Source organism: Dermacentor albipictus, chromosome 5, assembly GCF_038994185.2.
Source record: "Dermacentor albipictus isolate Rhodes 1998 colony chromosome 5, USDA_Dalb.pri_finalv2, whole genome shotgun sequence".
Lineage (NCBI taxonomy): Eukaryota > Metazoa > Arthropoda > Arachnida > Ixodida > Ixodidae > Dermacentor > Dermacentor albipictus.
Window position 1 is genome coordinate 45,468,119 of NC_091825.1, and position 14,790 is coordinate 45,482,908.

The following is a 14,790-nucleotide window of genomic DNA, read 5'->3' on the forward strand; positions in this document are numbered from 1 at the left end:
AGCTCCTCTTTGATGATTTCGCGCAGGTCAGGGACCCAAGGCTGAGGATGGAGAACGGGAGGACTGGGCAGGCCACACGCTTGGAGCTATTCGCGTATGAGGGTCCGAATCAGCATACGCAGGTCGGTATCCGACGAAGGAGGTGCGTCACCGGCGACAGGTTGTAAACGGATGGCCTGCAATGCGCCCAGGTGTTGGCAAGTCGCGATCACATCGTTAACGGTATTATGATTCTTGATCGCCAGTGCGTTGAACGCGGCGTGAGCAATACCCTTTAGGATGTGATGAACACGAACAGATTCCGTCATGGTGGCGTCAACACGGCGACAAAGGGCGAGGACGTCCTCGATATAAGACGTGTATGTTTCCCCGAGAAGTTGCGTGCGGCCATCAAGCTTTTTCTTGGCGACCTCAGAGCGGACGTTGGGAGCGCCAAAAATCTGCCGAAGCTGGTGTTTGAATGCCGTCCAGTCAGGCAAGGTACTCTCGTGGTTGAGGAATGAAGTCCTGGCAACGTCAGTGAGGTAGAATGCGACGTTGCGAAGCTTGTGCATGTCATCCCACCGGTTAGACTCCCTCACGCGGTCATAATTGTCCTGCCAGCCATCAACGTCGTCACTACGAAGGCCAGCGTACATGGTGGGATCACGCTGCCGCGTACTGACCGTCCATGAAGGAACGGCTGGTGGGGCAGAGACGGTGACGCGGGAGGCTCCTGGAGTATCTTCTTTGGGCATCCTGGCGGAAAGGTGGAGCAAGCGGCGGCCTGAACGAGCCTCCGGGGAAACTCGAAGGCGTAGACGGTCAAGGGATCGAAAGCAGCCTCCACCCCTTGTGAGACAGCTGTTAAGCCTCACCGGTTTATTGCGCAGATCGCGCGCTGAAGAAGATGACGCTAGCCGTGATGATGAATATAACAGATCAAAAAGACGAAGGCGTAATATAACGCTCACAATACATACATACATACATACATACATACATACATACATACATACATACATACATACATACATACATACATACATACATACATACATACATACATACATACATACATACATTCATAATGCTCTAGGGTAATATGTTCGAGCTCTCTGTGGCAAATGTGGCCCCGGCCTGTCAGTGATATATGCGGTGTATTTGGAAAAAAGCAAGGCTGTGATGATGTGGAAAATTAAGGAATCACACCTGATTTGCAGGTTTAATACTGATCGTGGGAAAGCACCTTCCGTTTTTCTAGCAGCCAATGTGTTTGTCTAATGAGACGCTTGTGCACTCTTGTTATACTGCGGGTCATTCCAAATTGTAGTACTTCTGCTGATTCTGCTTGAGGCAGGGCATACGAGAAGCCCTTGTTTGCTGAAAAGGTGTTTTATTTTTTGAAATTAAATTCACTTGAATTGGAGCGACTTTTCTGTTCATGTCTTCTTTTTTTCCTTGGGCGGAGGGTGGGGGGTTAGTCTTTTTGTTTCACTAGGCTTCATTGAAGCAGAAGTCTCGTTATAATGGCGTAGCTTTGAAAATGCTTCTGCATGTCAAAAGCGAAATGCGATGGTACTAACGTGAGCAGCCTCTAAAGTAGAAAAATATAACTCGATCTCTTGAAATGGCAAAATGCTAGAGCACCGTGTTTGTGCATTGAGAGTAAGTATTGCGAGCCTTCACGTGGAGTAGGTAGCGCTACGTGCGGAATTTCGATGGCCAGGCGTTGTTTGCTGTGCGCACCTGTGCGTAGGCACGAAATGAGAAACTGATTTTAGCGCATGGACGCACATGCGCACCTTTAAGCTGTTCCATAAAATGATGCCAATAATTATAGAAGCCGCATGTCCCATTTCCTGATGTCTCACAGTGATGTGTTTTTGTTTTTAAATTTTCATTTACACCATGAACCAATTTTCCCAGCGACAAGTATTAATTGGGTTCGTCATATCATGAAACGAAGTATCCTTTCGTTGAAGGCTGTAGTTCGGGGCATGTGTATCGATCCATCAGGAAGGCGAAAAATTCTGACACTTCAGTAGCGCGCAGATGCGGTGATGCGATCGCAATTTGCTATAGAAAAAGTCATTTCTATTGCCTGACGTCCGCATGGCATAAAAGTTCAGAGCCATTGCTAAAACAACTAGCGCTAGAAAATTTTGCTCGAGCTGAAATTAATTTTCATGACATTCGCCCATAAAGCCTAGTCGTGCGTTTGCACAGCGTACATCACAAGAAACATCCGCTGCTCCAGCGCTGTCTTTCGGCCGTATTCGTGGAAGCAGCTGTGGTCGTCTTCGTAATACACGTAAGAATATAACTTAGATGCTTGGTATTGTGGACGATTTCCTGACTTTTTATAATTGCTTATACGTGTACCGATAAGTCGCATGCAATCGGCGCGAAATTTGACCATAACATAAAACAAGGAGTAGTGCATTGCGGCATTGGCTGAAGAGGCCAAACAAAAGAGCATCATTCAAATGTAATAATTCGGGCGCTAGGATAGTTTTCAGTGTGCAAACGTCAAGGACCTTAGTCTACGACACTATGACGCAATCATTACGCTCACATCTATTCTTCTATGTACAACGCTGTTGTGGTTGTGAGAGCTCGAAAGTGGCAAGGTGCAGCAATTGACATTGAGCACTATTTACACAAAGATACCCGTGACAATATATATATATATATATATATATATATATATATATATATATATATATATATATATATATATATATATATATATATATATATATATATATATATATATATATATATACAGCGTCACGGGTATGAAACTATTTACACGATGTATTTAGAAGAGATGGATAAACTGCTGAGAATCCCGTGAGGCTGTTGCCACTTAGTCGTCTTTACCGTCATCGACATTGTCCTCTTCTCCCACAGTAACCCAACACCCTTGCGGAATAAGAACCGTCCCAGTGGTCGAGACGGGGCCACCGGTAAGGGCATGTAAGGCCTAACCCGAGAGACGTTTACGACGTCAGGTGATGTGAAACCGGTGGCATGACGCAGGCTACGGGCCTTATCTCTTAAGTGACATTGGTCGCTTGACGTAGAACGCGGTAAGGGCCTTTTTAGCACGGAAGGAGTTTCTCGGGAAGCCGCACTCGGCGTCACGGTGGCGGCGATTGTAGGCGTGCCGTTGAGTTTCCCGCTATGCCAACAAGCAAGCACGGACAAGCTGGCACGCATGGTCAGCTTGGGCGACGATGTCGCGGGTATACTCAGTCCTATGATCCCATACCAAGGGCAGTGAAGCGTCCAATGGTAATACATGGTCATGACTGACGAGAAAGTAAATGCCTAGCAGTATCATGGCGTTATGAATTATAGGCGAACGTGACATAAGGCAGCGTCACATCCCAGTTCTTGTGGTTGGGTGAAACGTATTTCGATAGCATGTCAGTAATGGTCTGATTAAGTCGTTCAGCAAGGCCGTTGGTCTGGGGATGATAGGAGTTGACCAGTTTATGCTTGAGGAGAACATGAGCGTAGGATATTGGCGATGTCTTGGGAGAGGTAAGTGCGGCCGGGGTCAGTAAGGGGCCGTCATGGGGCGCCATCTACTAAAATGATATCCCGGAGCAGGAAACATGCGACGTCGCTTGCGCAGCTCGTGGGAGATGCGCGAGTGATGGCATAGCGCGTCGCGTAATCAGTAGCAACAGCGATCGACCTGTTGCCGGAGCTGGACTCGGGGAAACGCCCAAGGAGATTCAAACCGACGCGAAAGAATGGGTCAGGTGGAATGTCGATTGGCTGTAAGTACCCGGCAGTAAGTTTTGTTGGCTTTTACCGATGTTGATGATGATGATGATGAAAAACGTTTATTTGCTCTATTTTTCAGTGATTTTTGCGGCATCAGATGGAGTCTTCCATCTTCTCTCCAGGGTCGGTTCCCCTAGTCCAGGGCTCCGCTGAGGGTAGCTGCCCTGCGTGCACGCCTTACTAGTCCTTGTTGGACTTTCAGGATATCGCTGGATAGCATTCTCTCCCACTATTCCGCACTCGGGTTTTTTATTATGGCTAGCCCTTCTGTTTTCTGGCAAGCCCATGTGGTATGGTATAGGGTTGCTTTGTCTCCACACCATGGGCACTTGCTCTCGTACTGCGTGGGGTAGATCTTGCTTAGCATGTTAAGGCACGGGAATGTTCCCGTTTGTAGCTGTCGCCATGCTACAGCGTCTTCTCTGTTTAGTTGTTTGTGAGGGGGCGGGTATTTTCGTCTGATGCCTCTGTAGTAGTTTAGTATCTCTGAATAGCTTTGGGCTACCGGCTCGGGTTCCTCAGCGGGGTCGGGATTGTTGGATGCTCGGTTTGTTGCGTGCCCTCGAGCTATCCTATCGGCCTCCTGATTTCCCGTAATGTCGGTATGTCCCGGCACCCAAACTATAGTGTGTTTGGCCTGGTTGTTGACGGTTTTGCCACTTGAGCGGAGGATGCGGAGCGCGCTGTGGCTGATTCTGCCGTTTAAGTAGTTGCGGCATGCTGCTTGTGAATCTGTGAGTATGGTTAAGGGCCTGTTGAATCGGTAGCCGTCCGCTACCGCTAGAGCCACGGCTGCCTCTTCGGCCTCAACTACCGTACAGTTCCGAATTGATGCGCTGGTGATTTCTTTTAGGTCCGAGTTGATCACCGTTGCGACATTGCTTTTCTTGTGGTTTCTGTCCTGAGTGTAGGTAGCAGCGTCTACGTACACTGTGTCGTGTCTAGTTGCCAGTGTTCTTTGTACATACTCTGCTCTTGCTTGTCTTCGTGCCATGTGTAGGTTCGGGTCCATATTGCTGGGTATCGGTGCTACTTTGATGGTGTTTCTGTATTCGTCCGGTATCGTCTCCGTGCTTTGTGTCTCCTTTATGGTAGCTTCACCGCCGTATCTGCTCAGGAGTCTTCTGCACATTGCCGATAGCTTTAGTCTGCATTTGCGCGATTATCTGCGCTTCTTGGAGCTCCTCGAGACTGTTGTGTAGCCCCAGGGCCAGGAGTTTGTCGGTCGATGTTGACTGCGGTAGGTGGAGCGCTGTCTTGAGGGCTTTCCTCAGGATTGCGTCCGCTTGTTGCATTTCGTGCTTCGTACAGTGGTAGTACGGGAGGCTGTACGTCACCCTACTGACCACCAGGCTTCTGACCAGTTTGAGTGTGTCTGCTTCCTTCATTCCGTGCCTTTTCCGCGAGACCCGCGTTATCATGCGGGTTACATGGTTGGTTGCAGTTTTAAGTAGTGCTAGGGTGTGGGTACATGGTTGGTTCGACCGTATCCACATTCCTAATATCCTGATGAGCGTCTTCTCCGGGATTGGCTGTGCCTCGAGGTGGATGTTCAACTTCATGTTTACTTCCTCTGGGACGGTGCGATTCTTCTTGCCTCGCCATACACTTAGGAGCTCGGACTTCTGCGTTGAGCAGGCTACACCTCTTGCCTTGACATATTCCTCTACGCATGTCGCGGCTTCTTGTAATCTTTCTTCCTTTTCCCTGAGTGAGCCTTTGGTGACCCATACAGTGATATCGTCGGCGTACATGGCGTGGCGTACGCGGTCGATTTGGTCTAGTTCTTGGGCCAGTCCAATCATGGCAACATTGAACAGCATGGGTGAGATGACCGATCCCTGCGGTGTTCCTTTGTTTGGGGTGTTGAACTTTTCGGATCTAAGCTCGCCCAGGCCGATTGTTGCTGTTCTGTTGGACAAAAATGCCTTGACGTAGCTGTAAACGAGAAGAAGGGGGGTTAACCGAGCGTCCCGATTTTATTAGTCATATCATAAGAAACCAACAAACATTGACACCAAGGACAACATAGGGGAAATTACTTGTGCTTAATAAATGAAATAAAGAAACGAAGAATTATTGGAAATTAAAGTGGATGAAAAAACAACTTGCCGCAGGTGGGAACCGAACCCACAACCTTCGCATTTCGCGTGCGATGCTCTACCAATTGAGCTACCGCGGCGCTGTTTTCCCATCCACTTTCTTGGGTATTTATGTGTCCTAGTAGAACCCTGGGAGTGTTAGCCAGCGCCACCACACACAGACCTTGGCGGCGGACGTGGGACGTCCTTTTTGCCGCAGGCGTCACGGGAACGTGATCTTTTGGGGTGAAGGCAACTGGTCAATAAACCCACATGTGCTACCTGAAGGCATCAATGTAGCCGGATTCGAGACCCTCGTTATGAATAAACGAGAAGAAAGGGGGTTAACCGAGGTTCCCGATTTTATTAGTCATATCATATGAAGCCAACAAACATTGACACCAAGGACAACATAGGGGAAATTACTTGTGCTTAATAAATGAACTAAAGAAACGAAGAATTATTGGAAATTAAAGTGGATGAAAAAACAACTTGCCGCAGGTGGGAACCGAACCCACAACCTTCGCATTTCGCACGTCCGCCGCCAAGGTCTGTGTGTGGTGGCGCTGGCAAACACTCCGGATACCAGTCGCATTGACGACATGTCCAATAGCAGTAATCTCACGGTGGCCGAGTTACGCTTGCTAGAGTTTAGCTGTAGAGTGGCGTTGCGGAAAACAGCAAGTCCAGCTGAAAGGCACTCAATGTGTGTGCTGAATGCAGGCGAAAACAGAATAACGTCATCTAAGTAGCAGAGACAAGTCGACAACTTGAAACCTTGGAGTAATGAGTCCATCATACGCTGAAAGGTAGCCGGAGCGTTGCATAGTTCAAAAGGCATAAGTTTGAAGTGGTAAAGGCAATCAGGCGTTATAAAGGCGGTGTTTTCATGATCAAGATCATCCACAGCGATTTGCCAATATGCGGATTGTAGATCAATGGACGAAAATACTGTGCCTTGTTAGGCAATCGAGGGCGTCATCTAGTATTGGTCTGCGCTTATTCCAGTTTTGTCATCTCATTTTCTTACTTGTACTTCTCCTACGCTTTCGTATGTTCCGATTATTGTTTTCATCCTGTGGATTCCATTGATATTAATTTTTGTGTATATGTAAGGTAATTGACACGCTTAAACGTTCTTGTCCTGGTTAGGATGCGATTACTCGTACGTTCCTAAGGATGCATAGTTCTATTCATCCACTAAACAGTGAGTGTTGTTTTCGCAGTCACTTGAGTCCAGTGTACTCTTTGGTCATAGGAAGGCTGGGACGGTGGTTGCCTTGTATAAAATTGCTAATGCACGTTCACCGAACAATTATGGACCAATTTTAGTAACGAACATACCGCGTAAGCATATCCATCATCTAATTTGTTGCTACATTAATGATGTCCTTTAAATGCCGGCGAAATGCAAAAACGCCTCTGTCCCTTGCATAGAGGGCCCGTTCAAGATCCGCTGGTTGTCAAAATTAATCAGGATTCCGCCACTACGGGATGCCCGATAATGAAATTGTTGTCATGGCAAGTAATATTCAATAAAAATATTTTAGTTCTTTTTTTTTCGGCGACACATAACCATGGCTTTAGGAAAAAATATTATTGAAAAACACAGCTCCTCTCCTTTATTCAATGCATATATCTGCTATCGACCATTCTCCATTATTAATTGCCTCATCATTGACGTTGCGAAAGCTATCCATCCTGTTTTTCATCGACACCTAGTTCTAAACCTCAATGCACTGAACACAGACCCAATGTTTTCAAATGCATTCAGTGCTTTTTATCTAACCACGTACGCTTTGTATCAGCTAAGTCTCATAAGTTTACTCCGTGTCTTGTAAAATGTGGTGTCTCTCAAGGATCTGTTTTAAGTCCGTTACTTTTTGTCATGTACAAAACCAATTTACATTTTCATATATCCTCCTCTATGAAACTGTTTACCGATGAACCGTCCATTTAACAGGAAATACGAAGTTCTGCAGACCATGTTATCCTTCAATCTGACCTTGACATTCTTTCTATATGACGTGGTGCCTGGTTAAGGGAACGGTGGGGTAAGAAATGTAAGGTTATGAGAGATACCGCTATATATAATTTATCCTGTACCCTATAATTATTCTCTTAGTAATGCCCCCTTTCTGAAGTCAGCAATTGCAAATACCTTGGCATTTACATCTCTGAGAACCATTCATGAGAAATGCTTATTGAACAGATATTCAGTAACGCGAAGTTTTCCTTCGGTTGCAAAAGTGCAATTTCTGCTTCTCCCCTACTAACCTAAAACTGCTATTGTATATAACACTACTCAGTTCGACGCTCAGTTATGCTTCTTCCACCTGGGACGCACATGTTCAGTCGTTATACCTTTGCATTGAAGGCATTCGAAACCGTTGTGCTCGTTTCGCCTTACCTAACATTCGTTCCACTGCAAGTATCCAATCAATGAAATCACCTCATAACTTTCCTGATCTTTCACTCCGGCGTGAATTTGTTCAAGATTGTCTTTTCCATAAAATATTTCCTTCCAACTCTGTTCTACGCCACTCTTCCTACAAAGCACGCGCTTATATTTCTCCACGCTGCGGCCACTGGTTCAAAGCTCGTGTGCGTAATGGTCAAACTAATATGTATTTCCATTCTTTTCCACTAAACGCAAGCACGGACAGGACCCGCTTTCCACCTAAGTTATACCCATCATTCATGGCAACAATTTCAGACTGCAATTTGCACTCACTTGATGTATTTGGCCATATTACCTTCTCCTATGTATAATATTAGCAATCCTCAGAGTAAATAATTGAAATGAAATGAAAAGCTATCTACCAGTGGAGACAGGCACGCTGCTATCGCCCTCCAAAATTGAGGCTATAGAAGCTGCTTTCATTATCGCCAAAAATTCACCAGCTATATGGAAGCCATGCAAGGCACGAGGACCGGATGCCATGTGCTATCAACGCTATAAAAAGGCCGAAGGCAAAGTTCTCGACGTGCTTTTTGGGGCCATAAACGAAGATTGGGCCACAGGAGCAATTCCTAATTTTTGGCGACATGCGGAAACAGTTCTTATCTGCAATCCTGGAATACCTCCAGACAGTATTGTCCAAATGGGTCCAATGGTGCTCACCTAAGCGGTAAGTAAGCTGATGGGGCATATGCTCGCGACTCATGGTGGCTGGAGCCATCCCGTATAATCCGGTATACATCGGGTATATAATTGGGTTTATGTATCGAGAAATCGAGAATAATACTGGCGAAATCGGGTTCCGTCACCATCTGGGCACTGCAGATTTCTTCTATGATTCTCAGTGGAGCCCTCTCTCGACAGATTTTCGCCAGTCAGTCGATGAACATTCGCGAAGCGTGTGACCATGTCAGCCATGAAGCTTTTGTCTGAATTCTCCATGGGCTTCAGTTCCTCAGTCGTATCACCGCATTCGTCAAGGGTTTTTTTTTTGCCCCCGACGATTCTCCATTCGCCTGGCTAGAAAAGCAACAGGTCAGTCGGTGTCACGCCGTGGTGCCACACAGAAGTCTGTGCTCACATCAGTCTTTTTCAACGCCACCTTCCTTCCGCTGTCTTACAAGTTAGTGACATGAGTCTGGTCTGTTCATCCAGAAATCTGCCGCCAAGGACAAGCGCTTCAAGCGACACAAGACGTGACTTACAACTGGTGTTCTCAGATAGGGCATGAAATCTCCAAGAACATGACAGCGTACAGGTTCATAGCGAACAAGTATGGGTTCCGCGTACTGGCACTTCAGCTTCTTCATTGAATTTCGGATCAGCAGCCACTGCGCGAGACCTCAACCAATCATGAACGAAAAGAAAGGGGGTTAACTGAGGGGCCCTTGTCTTTGGCTTCTCAACCATTAGTGTGCTTCACCTTAAATTTCTGTCTTCTGATCTGCTTCCCCATGGATAAATATCGCAAAGCAACCAGCCGCAGAAACGATGCACTTAATACGTCGTATTGCGAAGAAATATGGCGCCGTGAGCACCGACATGGCCCAACTTCTTGTTCGTTCGGTATGCAACCACGCCTCGTATACCGGGCACCAATCCTTCTTTTATTGGAGATCTAACAGTCTCACCATGTGGACATTTATCATGAGGCTATGCATGAAACGGAGCTACAATGTCTCACTTCAGTACTAACTCTCAAGGCCAAGTCAGAAACCAAAATTACCAACGAGCTGGCGGACCAATGCCGATGGACGCACCATTGGGCTATCAACATTTCGCTCGGCCATTGCGTTGGTCCGATACATTGGGCATAAAACACAAATACAGCTTCGATGACACCCGAATGTGGATTCATGAAATATGGTACAAGTAACTGACATGGCTATGGTGTTGGACTGCTGGGGCCGAATCTTATAACGGTTCGGAATACGAACCGTTCACTTCGCCGCTTACGTCACTAGATGTGCCACTCCCAAGCCGGCGGTGGAAGAAGGGGAGGACGCGACCAATAGATGAGAGGGTGCCACCTCTGAAGTGTACGTCATTATATGACGAGCTAATCGAGGAATTGCAGAATGTTTCTGCTTGCTAAATAAATGTAAAATATAAATTAAATATTATACGCCAAGTTTTGAAGTATAAACTTATGGTGCCGGGCGTTTACGCAATGCAGAAGTAATTTATTAATGTCATTCTTTTTCATTCTCAGCCCACAGGTGGTATCGTAAGCGTAAATGAGTTGGCAGAGCGTAGCGCTATGTCGTCTGCTACCAGGAGCTCGCACGATGCATGCAACAGGAACGCACTGCCAGCACTTCTCAAGTAGCTAGCGCTACAAAGCCGTGAACTGGTTCTTAGGGACACCTTTACTAGCCGACTATATCAATTTTCCTTCTTTTTTCGCCCTTCGTCATCGGCTCAGACATGACTTGCTCGCCGCCGCGCTGCCGCTATCGCTGCGATCTGCCCCACGGCGCGTCGCGTGATAGAAGCAATGGAACTTAAATCGAACATTACGATACACGGGCCCTGCATTGCCTGCGCGAAGTCAAATCGAAGAGTGTGGTGCTGACGGTGCGCGCTGTGCCGTGAAATTGAGAAACAAAGTATGGCACTCCCGAGCTAGAGAAAAAAGGGCAGCCAAATAAGAGAGCTCCACAATACCTTCCCGTCCTGTCTGTATAGTTTTATCAGACGAACGAAACAAGCGCTGAACCAGCCTAGGTTGAACCCTTCTGACTGCTGAACGGCGATCTGCGAGCTATTCACACTGGCGATAGCACTGGGAATTCGATCTCACCATGCAAATATCTCCTTGGCACCGACTTTGAAGCTGAGGTCACGGGAAAGCTGACCCAGCCCTTCAACCGGCCAACACAGTAATTGCGAGAGCAACTTTGTGGACAATGTCGGCAGCAGAGATCTAGGCAATTCCGACGAATGCTTCGCGTCCGACTGAGCTCTGGGAGCTGCAGGCCGGTCGCAATGAACCCCAGCGCGCAATATTCCTCCCTCTGCGTGGAATGGCCACTCGTACGCTTGCACCCGAGTCTCTTCCATTTGATAGCGTAGCCTGCAAAGGGTCTACTTAGAAAGCCAGCAAGGGCGGTGCAACTCATTATTCGTCACTTCTTCGAAAGCGTATCGCATCTGACACCGAAAGAGCAACGCCAAGCAGACGACGAAGGCAAGTAATAGCTTCCGAAGCAACCAACGCACACGCGCGCGACGCCCGCGTGTCTCCGGGGACGCGCGACCGGCGCGCGCCGCCAGGGTCACAAGCCAACAGCCAAGCCACAGCAACGGAACCCAAAGCGGACTACCCCTTCGCCGGTTCCTACGACCGGTTCGCTTTGAAGATGTTTGACAGATGCGTGACGTATTCAAAAATTGCGATACCGCCCCGCTGCCTCTGACGACCTGTGACGTAATCAAAATTCTGGCCAATCAGGTGAGGCCAAAGGAACGGTTCCCGAACCGAACCGTTATAAGATTCGGCCCCTGAGCACGAGGTCGCGGAATCGAATCCCGGCCACGGCGGCCGCATTTCGATGGCGGCTAAATGCGAAAACACCCGTGTACTCAGATTTAGGTACACGTTAAAGAACGCCAGGTGGTCCAAATTTCCGCAGTCCCCCGCTACGGCGTGCCTCATAATCAGAAAGTGATTTTGGAACGTAAAAGCCCATAATTTTTTTCGAGTAACTGACAGGAATCATCTTGGACAACATATGGCTGGTTTCTCGCCAGGAAAATGCACAACTTTGCCCTGTTCATCGCGCCATTGATCATCAAGAAGATCCGACTGTTGCAGTATAAGCCGATGCTTCAGTTAACGACACCATGATTCACACAGCTCTCCTGCGCCCGTCAATACCAGAGGCAGGCCAGACGTGCTCATATACATGGGTGCGATCCAGTTCTATTTGCCTATCTCGCCGGGCTTGCCACCATTAGTGACGGCTTGGCCACGTAACTGCGTTTAAGCTTCTCTTGTTTTTGGCTCATGATTCGCACGGACTAGACGCAAGCCCTTCAGGATGTAGGTAGTTTAACTCGGACCGCTTTGTTCTTACATAGCACTCACCGCCTTCCCGATACTACGACTGTTGGAATACGCGCCCAGTGGGTGCGTCGAATGGCCCAGCCGGACCTCCTCGAAGCAGATTTGGTAACTCACCCAAAGGTTATAACGCACCCACTTCCACATTTTCGTGAAGACTCCTGCTGACACGTGCCACCAGAAAAAGAAAACCTCCGGCGTACAATATAAGCCCTACGCCCCGTGTGGGACAGACCTCCCTGGTGGCGATCCGAAGCTCGCAGAGAGAAGGTTATGTTACCGAGGCAGTGTATCAGTGCTGTACTCACCGGTCTGTGATCATTTTCTTGGCATGACACTATCGTGGTCCATATAGTACTGGGCCTGAATAGTGGTGCAGCAATCTAGAATTTGACAATGACACATTTACTGCAGACGTGCCCAGGACTTCACTTAAGTCGTCTTCACCACCTACAAGCAACAGGCCTTCGGACTTGTCACTAACCTGACCTTGAACATTGCGTTTATGGGACATTCCACCATTTGTTTCTAAATTTTCGCCTAAACCGAATTTGCTTGTGTGTTTTTGACGTGAATTTGTATCATGACTACGGGCAAGCTTTCTAAATAAAAGGGGAAGAAAGGTCCATGCAAAAAATATTGTCACGTAGTTGTGACGCTGAAGAAAGTAGCAATAGGAATGACAAAACCAAAGTCCCTATGTCGGTTTTTGCCAAGTAGTGACAAGTTTGTTCTCCCCTTACCACGCTTTTCCTTGCGGTTCGCGTTGGGCCCCATGTTCTTCCTAATGCACTTTTTCTTCCAACCGCATTTTTCTCTGCGCTTTTTCTTCTTAATGCGCATATCGGTGGCGGCGGGGGCTGTTTCGACTGCTGCAGCAGCAGGCATCAAGAAGCGCCAGGAAAGGTACGCTGACTTCCAGCAAACAGCGACAACCCTACAGTGGTGCGATCGGAGATGGTTGTTGGGCGCGTTCCTTCGGTTACAGGCGCGCGTGATTGGCCTACTCCGCCAGCCGCGGGGCGCGGCCATGGTTTTGGTGACGTCATGATGACGACACGCTCCTGTCAATGATCCTCCCAGCGAGCATGTTATCTGCTAGGCGCCGAACACGACGGGAGTTGAGAAGTTTGGAGCGATCATCGCTCGTTACAAGACTGGCTTCGCATGGCGCGTCGGGTGGATTGGATTGGATCCAAACGACGGCTTCGGCAGCTGAATAGCACGTTTGGATGAAATCCAGTGTTTAATTCGAGAAAATAGCGCTTGCGTTGGGAACTTCGGTTGTTGCACTGGCATTGCTCGAGGAGGAAGAAGAGCCGGTGGAGGTGCGAACGGGTAACGCGTTTGAAAAAAATGGCAAAAAGCGTATTCCGGCGTCGCTTTCGTTTCTCGAAACAAATAGTGCGTTGCTTGTACAGAGAAATCGACCCCATCAATCGGTGCCAGCGAGCCGCTAGAATATTGTTGCTGCCTCTTGAAAATTGCGCCACTGTTCCCATCGTTTCTTTCTTTCTTTTACTTTTACCTTAGCGCGACAGCACCTTGGGACGACGTAGAAAAACTAATAGTTATCAATTGTAGTAGTCACACGTATTATTATTTGAAAACGTGTTTAAGCTTCAGAAGAAGAAAAAATTCATTTTTTAGATAAAGATTTCATTCATTGGAATAAGAGAAACGCTTCATTTTGTAATATACTGTCTGCAAGCAGACGACAAACGAGGGAAGTAAAGTTCCCTGGAGTTCACCGCTTGATGATTAGCGGCTCTCTCCAACCACTTCTCAAAAATTTTGAGTACTTCTACAGTGTGACGTTGGAGCAACCGAACAGAACGCGTATCGAACAAAGATCTCCGATCACGCCCCAGAAGTCAGCCTCACTGAAAATCTGTAGCTGACACAACTGCACAAGTAAGAAAACAAAGCGTGCCAGCACCGTCGAGCTCAGCAGCTGGACTGACCCATGAAGAACATGGCGGACAAAAACATCTGCCAGCCAGAAATGGTCGCTCTTCAATAAAGTGTGTCGGCGGCGCCCCAAATGTTTTCGGCACTTAGATCCTTCTCCAAAAGCTCATAAAGGAACTTCAAACGAAACTAGGGTTTTATTCGGCGAACGTGTGCCTTCAATAACAGGCTACACTCAAAGAACGGCGATAGCAGCGAACACAGTCGGCGATCGTCGAGAATGTGATCCGCTGGTCAAGCGCATCGGCTTTTATACGCGACTCATCGAAGGTTGCAGAGCAATTGGTGGTGACCGCGTTTTTTCCCGAAAGTTCTACATATATCGCGTTGCACAGGCAATCAGGGGTGCGATCGGAGATCGTTGTTCGGCGCGTTCGTTCGGTTACCGGCGCGAGCGATTGGCCTACTCCGCGCCGACGTCGCCAGCCGAG

General features: G+C 47.8%; 2 protein-coding genes and 1 non-coding gene across 3 annotated transcripts in view; 2 read left to right on the plus strand and 1 right to left on the minus strand.

Moving 5' to 3' along the window:
• LOC135900531 (sulfotransferase 1C2A-like) overlaps window positions 1-14,790 on the plus strand; it is a 44,698-nt gene that overhangs the window by 21,165 nt on the left and 8,743 nt on the right. The gene's annotated exons all lie outside the window — the stretch shown is intronic.
• The window catches only part of LOC135900530 (uncharacterized), a 129,001-nt gene that overhangs the window by 19,103 nt on the left and 95,108 nt on the right, over window positions 1-14,790 (plus strand). The window lies entirely within an intron of this gene.
• TRNAS-CGA (transfer RNA serine (anticodon CGA)) lies at window positions 5,890-5,962 on the minus strand. Its single transcript has one exon. It is a non-coding gene; the product is annotated as a tRNA-Ser (tRNA).